At 39.6% G+C, this 9,243-nt stretch overlaps 1 protein-coding gene across 1 annotated transcript in view; it reads right to left on the reverse strand.

Moving 5' to 3' along the window:
• Positions 1-223, reverse strand: part of LOC117962129 (butyrophilin subfamily 3 member A2-like) — a 23,268-nt gene extending 23,045 nt beyond the window's left edge. Inside the window, exon 1 of the mRNA XM_034901242.1 lies at positions 169-223. The gene's annotated coding sequence lies outside the window, so the exon portion shown is untranslated. The remainder of the gene's footprint in view (positions 1-168) is intronic.
• Positions 224-9,243: the final 9,020 nt, after the last annotated feature.

Raw genomic sequence — 9,243 nt, forward strand, 5'->3', positions numbered from 1 at the left:
CCACCTCACTGAGCAGGGAGTTAATATTAAAACCACCTCCCCTGAAGGCATCAGTCCAGTCTGAGTGAGGCATAACAATCTCATACTACTGTTCTGGAGGAATACTTTCTTTCTTTCTACATTTATATGTGAATATAATAAATAATAACATATGAGAATCCCACATACCTGCTGTGTGTGTCGTGTGATATCTCAGTAAGATGGACGCTCAAAGTGACGACTGTGTACTTTGAACCTAATAGTGTGTATCAAGATGAGGTGTGTTCACTCTGCAGCCTTTATATGCAGGTTTGTATGAAAATGAGCTTGTAATATTTATATACTCTTAAGACTTAAAGCTATCAGCAACTTTGAGAATGCCTTGTTTTACGTGGGTCCATCCACAGCTGTAGGAAGTCATTGAAGTTCCCCATTTACAATCATGTAAAAAACTAATATAAGACAATGCAACAACATTACAGTAGACGTCAGGAGTTCAGGCGGACGGTTTTTATATAAGAGTGAACACCACTGACTAGTTAATATCTAATCTAAGGCCAGTCGCCGTCCATCTGCTTCCTTTAGCACCTCACGCCATTTTAATGTTGACTGGAGTTTGTTTTTCATTCAGGAAATAAAGGCATGTCTTCTTTCCTCTCTGCTGCACACTGTAGAAATACACACTATAATGTATGATACACACTTAAATGCACACTATGTAAATACACACTATAATGTATGATACACACTTAAATGCACACTATGTAAATACACACTATAATGTATGATGAACACTTAAATGCACATTATGTAAATACACACTATATTGTCTGATACACACGTAAATGCACATTATATAACCTAACCAGCAGACCGGATGATACTGAAACAAAAGCAGCACACGTTCATTGCAAAAAGCATTTTATGTAGAAAATGTGCTCACGTTTGTAGAAAACAAGATAAGCTAAAATACAGAAGTTCTTCCATGGTAACAACATGTAACAAGCTCACGTCTCAAACTCAGTCAAGTAAAAGGTCTGCAAGAAATCAAGCGTTTTAAAACATTTAAACGTATAAAAGTATTCTTCTCGAGTAGGCAATGGATAATGAACCAATCCATCTGTAGTTTTCTGTTGAGGGTCGTTCCCTGGTGGACTACAGGAATAATCAAGTTCACGCTTTAGACTTTTGGCTTTAACCCTCGTGTTGTCCTCGGGTCAATGGACCCGTTTCTAAGTGTTTTATACCAGAAATATGGATTTCTTTCAACCAAACTGCCCAAAAATAACATGGATGATTCCATCCAACGTTCTTCAGGTAAATGAATGATTACTTTCAATGAATTTTTGGGTGTTTTATTTAATCTTCTAGCATTTGAATTTTTTTTTTTAATGGTTTCCAACAGTATCCGGACTAAACTCTAACATCTACCCATCTGAGATCCACTCAACATCCTCTGATCTTAAATATCAGTCAAAACAATTAATCATTTCTGCCTCTTTTATCTAAAAACGTATGTATAATTTGATATAAATGAGGTTTGTTGAACATTAATTCCAAGAATAAATGTAAAACCTGTTTTCAAACCAGCTCAGGTTTTTAAAAAAAGAGCCAAAAGCTGGAAAAAGTGAGAAATAAATCAGAAAAAGCAACGAAAATATTGGAAAAGCACAAAATAAATATTCATTTTTTTGACCTGGAAGGACAAGTTTATGGTTACCGGGAAGACAACACGAGGGTTAAGTTACACACGTTGACTTTGTTCCCTCGGGGGTACTTCACCCAAAGTCTTCCTCCGTCCTTCGGGGTATTTTATGAACCTGGATGTCTATTGGCTGCAGCAGTCTCTCGGTGTCCAGCAGCTGTCTCTCGTGGTCTTTCTTGGTCTGGTCCAGTTCCCACTGGGCCCGGAGGAGGTCTTCTTTCCGTCTCAGTAGCTCCTCCGGTTTGTCAAACGTCGCCTCCCGCTGGGTTATCTCCTCCTCCACAGCCTGGAGGTTCTGCTTGTTCTCCTCCCGCTCCGCCTCCACCTCCTCCAGGGACTCTCTGAGTCGACCCCTCAGGTTCTCCAGCTCGGTCTTCACCTCCATCAGGGTGCGGACCAGGTCCTCTTGGTCTTCCTCCGTCTGCAGCGACTCCATCTGCAGCTGCGTGTTTCTCTTCACCAACTCGGCTCTCTCGCCTTCTCAACAATAGAAATAGAAATGTCCGAGGGGGTTAACCAAATAGTACTGTAATTCATATGATAATTGTTTTTATCTGATAGCATTTGGCTCGTGACATTTCATATACAGTATATGACAAATGAGAAAAAAAAATGTTTTAAAAGCATTTTAAAGCGTTTAAAATGTTTTGGACTAACTACTATTGACAATAAAATACGTGGAATCTCATGAAATATCACTTTAAGGTTTACTGACCATAAATTCCCAAAATAACTGTAAAACTAAATTTAATAAGTTAGGTAGAGAAAGTTATGTAGTGTTGAAAACATCAAAAATGTGACAAACATTGAGAAAAAGTATCAAAAGTGTTGAAAAAAGGGACAAAAACATAAGAAAAAATTAAAAAAGAATTGATAAAAAGCAACAACAGTGTTAATTTTCAATTTTGACGGGAAGACAACACAAGGGTTAAAAAAAGTGAAAAGATATTTTCACATTTTAAATGATCAACCCTTGGTTAGTATAGCTCATACATGTAAGTAATGCTGCATAACACCATTACAGTCAAGTCTTTGTTGGATATGAACGTCGGATTCCCTTTAGCTGCTGCCAAAACAGCAGCTACACCACCAAACGCAACATAAAAAACATGTAAAACAAGACGTATAACACGATAAAAGTCTCGATAAAAACGTGTGTAAGACTGAATTCATGCTGTTTCCAACAATGCTTCTTCAAAATGTATAAAGGGAAAAAAACAGTAACATGAAAATAGAAGATATAGACATTACATGGTGCAGAAGTTAAACTTAAAGTTAACTGACAGATAAACAGAACTGGGACTTACGTTTCCATCTGTACATGTTATAAACAGCTAGAGTTAAACTCAGAGCCATGTCCACCAGGACACCCCCCAGGCTCATGTGCTGACACACTTTGGAAACGGATTCAACCAAATCAGCTGAAACGAGAGCAGCACAACAAACCATTCACTTTGCAACGACAGTCCAACTAGCTACAGGTGGGGCTGCTAATTAAGATGATGTGTTGGTTCTTCAGAGCTTGTAATCGTTGTAATGCAGATTTTGTTTTCTGGAAACCAAAATGCACTTTTAATAAAAGGCTGCCATGTGCAGAACCATGCTTTAGTAATGCAAAACTCTTATTGAGGCCTGCGTAGTGACTACAAATGTAATTGAGCCAGATTGGGAAATGTAAGAAATGTGACATTTAGCTAATTGACAACTACAATTTTCAAATGTTAGAAGTTGACTTAAAAATTATATATCGCACATCATGGGTGAATTTAGGACTGATAATTCGAACATGGAACATTAGAGTGCGTATAACAGGTACTACTGCTACTACTGACTCCAAAATAAGTGTGTTAGTTACCTCCAAAGGTGTGTATGAGCAGGAGGATGAAGACGGTGCCGAGGGGCATCGATCCACTGACGGCCGTGAATCCAGGTTCAAAGAACGGTCCATCTGTCACCTTCAGCTTTGTGGTATTCTAAAAAAAATGAAAAATGAACGAGCTGTAAATCCCAGAAAGACTGAGAAATATTGAATAAACAAGTGGAATTGATGTAAGAGGCAAAAACAGTCATGACACTGAGTAAGTAGAGAGATGAATGGAAAAGCATCAAAGGTCCCCAGAAAGCCTTTGTTTAATCATAAACATTAAAATATATTCGTCCAATTTGCTCTCTTTTGCAACTTTTTATCAAAAAAGGACATTGGGCGTTGTCTTTACAACATGTAGGAATTCAGTTCATATAAAAGATATGAAAAGATATGTTAAATCTCTCTCTGTTACCTTTGTACAGTGTGGTTTCTCCTCCTGTTCCATCCATATGTTGGACACATGTTCCCACTCTTTTTCCCTCTGGGACGGCTGAATCAGTGCATTTGTCTCTGTGTGGTCCATTTTCTCATCTTTTGGGAAATAGTCTAAAATCAAACAGCACACAGCAGCATCGTAATGAAACGGTCCGTATTCAAATGGGAAGGCAAAGAAAACATGACAGCAGCGATGAGACATCTACTCAAGCCTTTTTTTTGCTTATTTTCAGTCTACCATATAATCATTGTCTATTGTTTGCCTGTATTTCTTGTGTGTTTCTGTTTTTTTGCTGTTATTGAAGAAAAAGCTGCTGCTGTAATAACAAAATGTCCCTGTTGTGGGATGAATGAAGTATAATCTAATGTAATCTTTCACTCCAAAGAGCAACATGAACCACACAGTAACAACACAACCAGACTTCCTCAATGTGATCACAAGTATTTAATATATGTGTATCAAACTGTGACTTACAGTTCACTGTTGAGAACAAGGCTACAGCAGCAGCAAGGACACCAGAGACGGGAGGACGCATGGCAGGGACACAGTAGGACGCACTGGAGGACACACACTCAGCTGGAAAGATAACACACAACACAATGTGGCACTTAAAGTCACTCACAGAAACACCACAACTTACATGACTATGGGTTAGGAGCAGGGCTGCAGTCAAGACCACCTTAGTTGAGTCCAAGTCAAGACCGAGTCCAAAGAGGTTTGAGTCTGAGAAAAGACAGAGTCCAAAAAGGTTTTGAGTCCGAGACAAGGCCGAGTCCAAAAAGGTTTGAGTCCGAGACAAGACCGAGTCCAGGACAGAAAAGAAGGTCTCATGCATGACAGTATCAAGACAATCATTCTGGGTTTCACTTTCCCTCCAATATTATCATCAACATAATAAAGACACCTGGACTCTGTCCAGACCAAAAGCCATATTCGGCAAGACCAGTGGCCGAGACCGAGACAAGTCTGAGTCCAAATAGCGACTCCGAGACAGGTCCGAGACCATAGAAAAACGGTCTTGAGTCCAGACTCGAGTACTACAGCCCTGGTTAATAGTAATGTTTCTGTGATCATAAAACTGAAACAGCTTTCTGCTGCAGACAGCGTGCACGCTGTTAAATCAACAAAATCATTGGGCGTTTTTCAGGACACTAATATTTTGATTGGAAACAGATTTTTTTGTACAACTTCATTAGAATGAGTAACATGTGTATGTAGAAGAGTTGAATTTACAAAAGCTTCCCTACCCACTCACTGCGTCACGGTCTCCTGGGCGATCACAGTCCTACATAAAATACCTCGGACTTTGATCCCAGTCAACTGTGATCAGGCAAGGTGTGTTCACGTGGGATTTTCCTGCCTTTGTGCTGCAGCTTTTATATTAATAATTATCATCATTAACCGTATTAAACCTGTCTCACCTTGCAGAGACAAGTCACTCATTACTCCCGTTTTATGAACTCCCTGCTGGCCGCCTCCCACTTTTAATACTGGTTTAAAATGTTAATTTATGACTTACAAGGCGCTGCATGATCTGCCTCGGAGCCCTCGGTCCAGACGTAGACCTCAGGTCTTTATAGCGGGGATTTTAGTGTAGCTGAGCTTGAATTTGGAGAAGCATCTCACAAAGTCTCTGAAAAACAATCTCTTTAAACCCTCCTGTTGTCCTCAAGGTCAAATTGCACCAATTTTCAAAAGTTTCTAAATCAGAAATTTGGGTTTCCTTAAACTAAATTGTAAAAAAAAAAGCAAATAACATGGATGGTTCCGTACGATGCTCCTCACAAGTTAAATAACTGATCAGTTCTCTATTTTCATTGAATTTGAGTGTTTGAAAGAAAAAAACGATGAAAAAAGTGACAGAAATATAGGGAAAATCGACAAAAATGTCCAAAGAAATGAAGAAATAATCAACAAAGACATTGTAAAAAGTGAGAAAGAACTTCAAGAAAAGTTACTAAACATCAAAAAGTGACAACAAATGTTGGAGAAAGCTTCAAAAACTTCAAAACAACAACAAAAATGTCCCAAAGAATCGACAAAGTACTCTGGGAAAAGTGACAAAAGTGTCTTAAGGAGGTTTTAACTTAAAATTTTGTCACAGAAAAACTAAATGTTGGTCTACGAGGGTTAAAAAGACGTCCTCGAACCTGATTCTTATTTTTGGATTTTCTTTATTTTCTAACTACATTTTGTGACATGTGCTCTTGTCTTCATTCCTTCTTTTGCCGATCTTCATCCCGTAAAACACTTTGTAACGTCTGTTTTTAAAAGTGCTGAACCTTCTTCCTACAGCTTTAACCTCCGTTCCATAAAACAATGACGCTGTTTAGTTGTGATTCATGTTCTTCACAGGAGAAGCACCCAGTGAAGAAGACAACCTTCCACAGAAGCTCTTCTGATGCAATTTTATTCACATTTTCACAACAACCCGCTAATTCCAAAACAAATACAACAGTGATTAAATACTAAATGCCAATCACCGGCATCAGGATCATGTCAAACAGTCGTAGCATCCGCAGTGGGAATATCCACGTATCAGCACACGTACTTAACCCTTTCATTGAAGTGCGCTTTTAAATGCGCGCAATTTGCGGTATCGTGGACGGAGAAAGGCTCTGATTACCCGATGAACTGCGTTGGTAAGTTCGGCGTAAGCTGAGGTATCACAGCATGCTCTCTCTCCAGGTTGGCCATGACGCTGATGACGCTCTGTTGGCATATGTACGTACATCTGGCCATCGCTGTTTTCTACAATTTCAAGCTACACTTAATTATTTAGTTTAGTCCGAGCATGCATACATGAATTCATCGATAGTTTTGCATTGAAGCCAGTTCCGGGGTGCACTAATGACATGTTTCCTGACGTTGAATGTTCATCTTAGGTAGACTTTTGGTGACTTTGAGCCTGGGTCTGGGTCTGGGTCTGGGCCTGGGTCTGGGTCTGGGCCTGGGTCTGGGTCTGGGTCTGTCCCAGGTTTCTTCCTAAAAGGAGTTTTTGCTCGCCACTGTTGCCTGCTCTGGAGGAAACTACTAGAACTGTTGGGTCCTTGTAAAGTGTCTCCAGATAACTCTTGTTATGAACTGATACTATGAATTAAAACTGAATTAAATTGAATTTAATTGACTTTGATTTGCTGTGAATGCTTTGTGTCTGCTTGGCTAGTCCTCCCATCTCCCATCCAATCTTCTTTTCATTTTATTTATCTAAGCCTCTAATGACTCCAGCAGTTTCTCTACTTTTATTTTCTGTGTTTCGTAGTTTCTCTTTGTCCTGTCGATCTTCCACTGAGCCTCTAACAGGTTGTCCTTTTCTACTAATAATCCCTCTGGTTTGTCGAACATCTTTTCCCTCTCTGTTATTTTCTCCTCCACTGACTGGAGCTTCCTCTTGTTCTCCTCCTTCTCCTTCTCCTCTTTTTCCAGTTGTTCTTCGAGTTGATCTCTCATCTCCTTCAGTCCTCGGTCCTGGTCCTGGAGTGTTTTAAGCACCTGGGCCATTTTTACCTCTTCTTCTGTCTTCCTCTTTTCTAATTCATTGTCACGCAGAACAATTTTCTTCTGCAGCTCAGCTTTGTCCCCTGTTGTGGACAAAAAGAAACTATGAACAACACAAAAACAATGAAACCAAATAAAGTGGAATTAAACGGCCTGATAGCATTTTATACCAAGAGGAGATATTTTAACCCTCCTGTTGTCCCGGGTCAAATCTGACCCCCTTGAAAAAACGTCTATATCTGAAATATGAGTTTCTTTTTAACCAAATTACCATAAAAATCTATTGGATTCCTCACAACGCTCTTTACAAATACAACTGATCACTTTCATTCCTCTGATCGTAACCTTTAGTCAAAAGAATTCACAATTTCTGCTTTTTTAACTCAAACATTAGGTATAATTCTATATAAATGAGGGTTATCGACCATGAATACCAAAAGTAGTGTAAAACTACTAAGGTGGTGTTAGTGAAAACTAAAAACAAAGTCTGAAAAATGGACAAAAATTAAAAACTTTGTCCATTTTTTACCCGAGAGGACAACACAAGGGTTAATGTGTGTTTTAATTGAATTATGTGATGGAAGTAAAATTCCTTTAAAGGCCGTATTTCAACCATTTAAGCACATGGCGTGAAGTTCCTGGTGCTGGTTGTGTTTAGAGCGTGGACAAATCCACTTCACGGGGAGAAGAGACTTAGTGCACCAGGCGCGTGGTTCAAATTAGTCTTAATTAATTATTAGGTGTGTTTCTGGCATGACATGCAATAATCCAATCATAGCCCCTTTTCCCATTCCCTTTAAATCCAGGTGTGTTTGTACCTTGGCGCATTGCTGTTATGATTAGGACCAGCAGGACGGAGAGATTTTCAGGAGAAGAAACTGATTTTCTTGTGCGTGAACAGATCATATCATGAAAAGAATGCACTTTGTTCCATTCAGGTGCATTTTACTATTGCACTGTTAAAATAACAGAATTGTACTGACTGCTGTGTTATTGACTTGATTTCCTTCCATTTTCATTGAATCACTTCCCGCTGCCTCAAGACAGCAAAACGCCCATAATGCACCTGGACGCCTCCAGAGAGACCAGCGTGCCCATGGGCGCCAGAGGGCGCAGCTGCATTCGCTGTTTACATGACGTGGGTGCTGGACGGGTGAACTGGAAAGAACACTTGTGTCGGGCGTTGAGCTTAACCCTTGTGATGTCTTCTCGTCCACCATGAGAAAACCCAACATTGGTCGCTTTTTTCCAATGTTTTTATCCCTTTTTCCAACATTTTTGTCACTTTTTCAATGTTGTGGGTGCTTTTCTTGATGTTTTTTCCAAAGTCTTTTGATATTTTTAATGTTGACATTTTCAGTGCTTTTTTCAACGGCCCATTTTTAGTGACAAAAAAACTAAAAAAAAACATTAACTGAACATGAAGGTTAAGAAAACACTTTTTCACATCCTCAAAAATAAGAGTGAGTCGGTGTTTTGCGGTACAATATGTTATTGCTGTAACTGTTAACATGCTGCGACTTACTTTTACATTTACACCAGACAGCGAGGACCACTAGAGCACCAAGAACCAGAACAGCAAACCCACAGACCGCTGCCACGGGAACACACTGAGAGGTAAAACCTGCTGAGGAGGCCGCACCTGGGAGGGAGACAGAGAGACGTGTTAAACTCATGTTGTCCTCATGTTGTCCTCATGTTGTCATCATGTTGTCTTCATGTTGTCCTCATGTTGTCCTCATGTTGCCCTCATGTTGT

The sequence above is a fragment of the Etheostoma cragini genome, chromosome 19, assembly GCF_013103735.1.
Source record: "Etheostoma cragini isolate CJK2018 chromosome 19, CSU_Ecrag_1.0, whole genome shotgun sequence".
NCBI lineage: Eukaryota > Metazoa > Chordata > Actinopteri > Perciformes > Percidae > Etheostoma > Etheostoma cragini.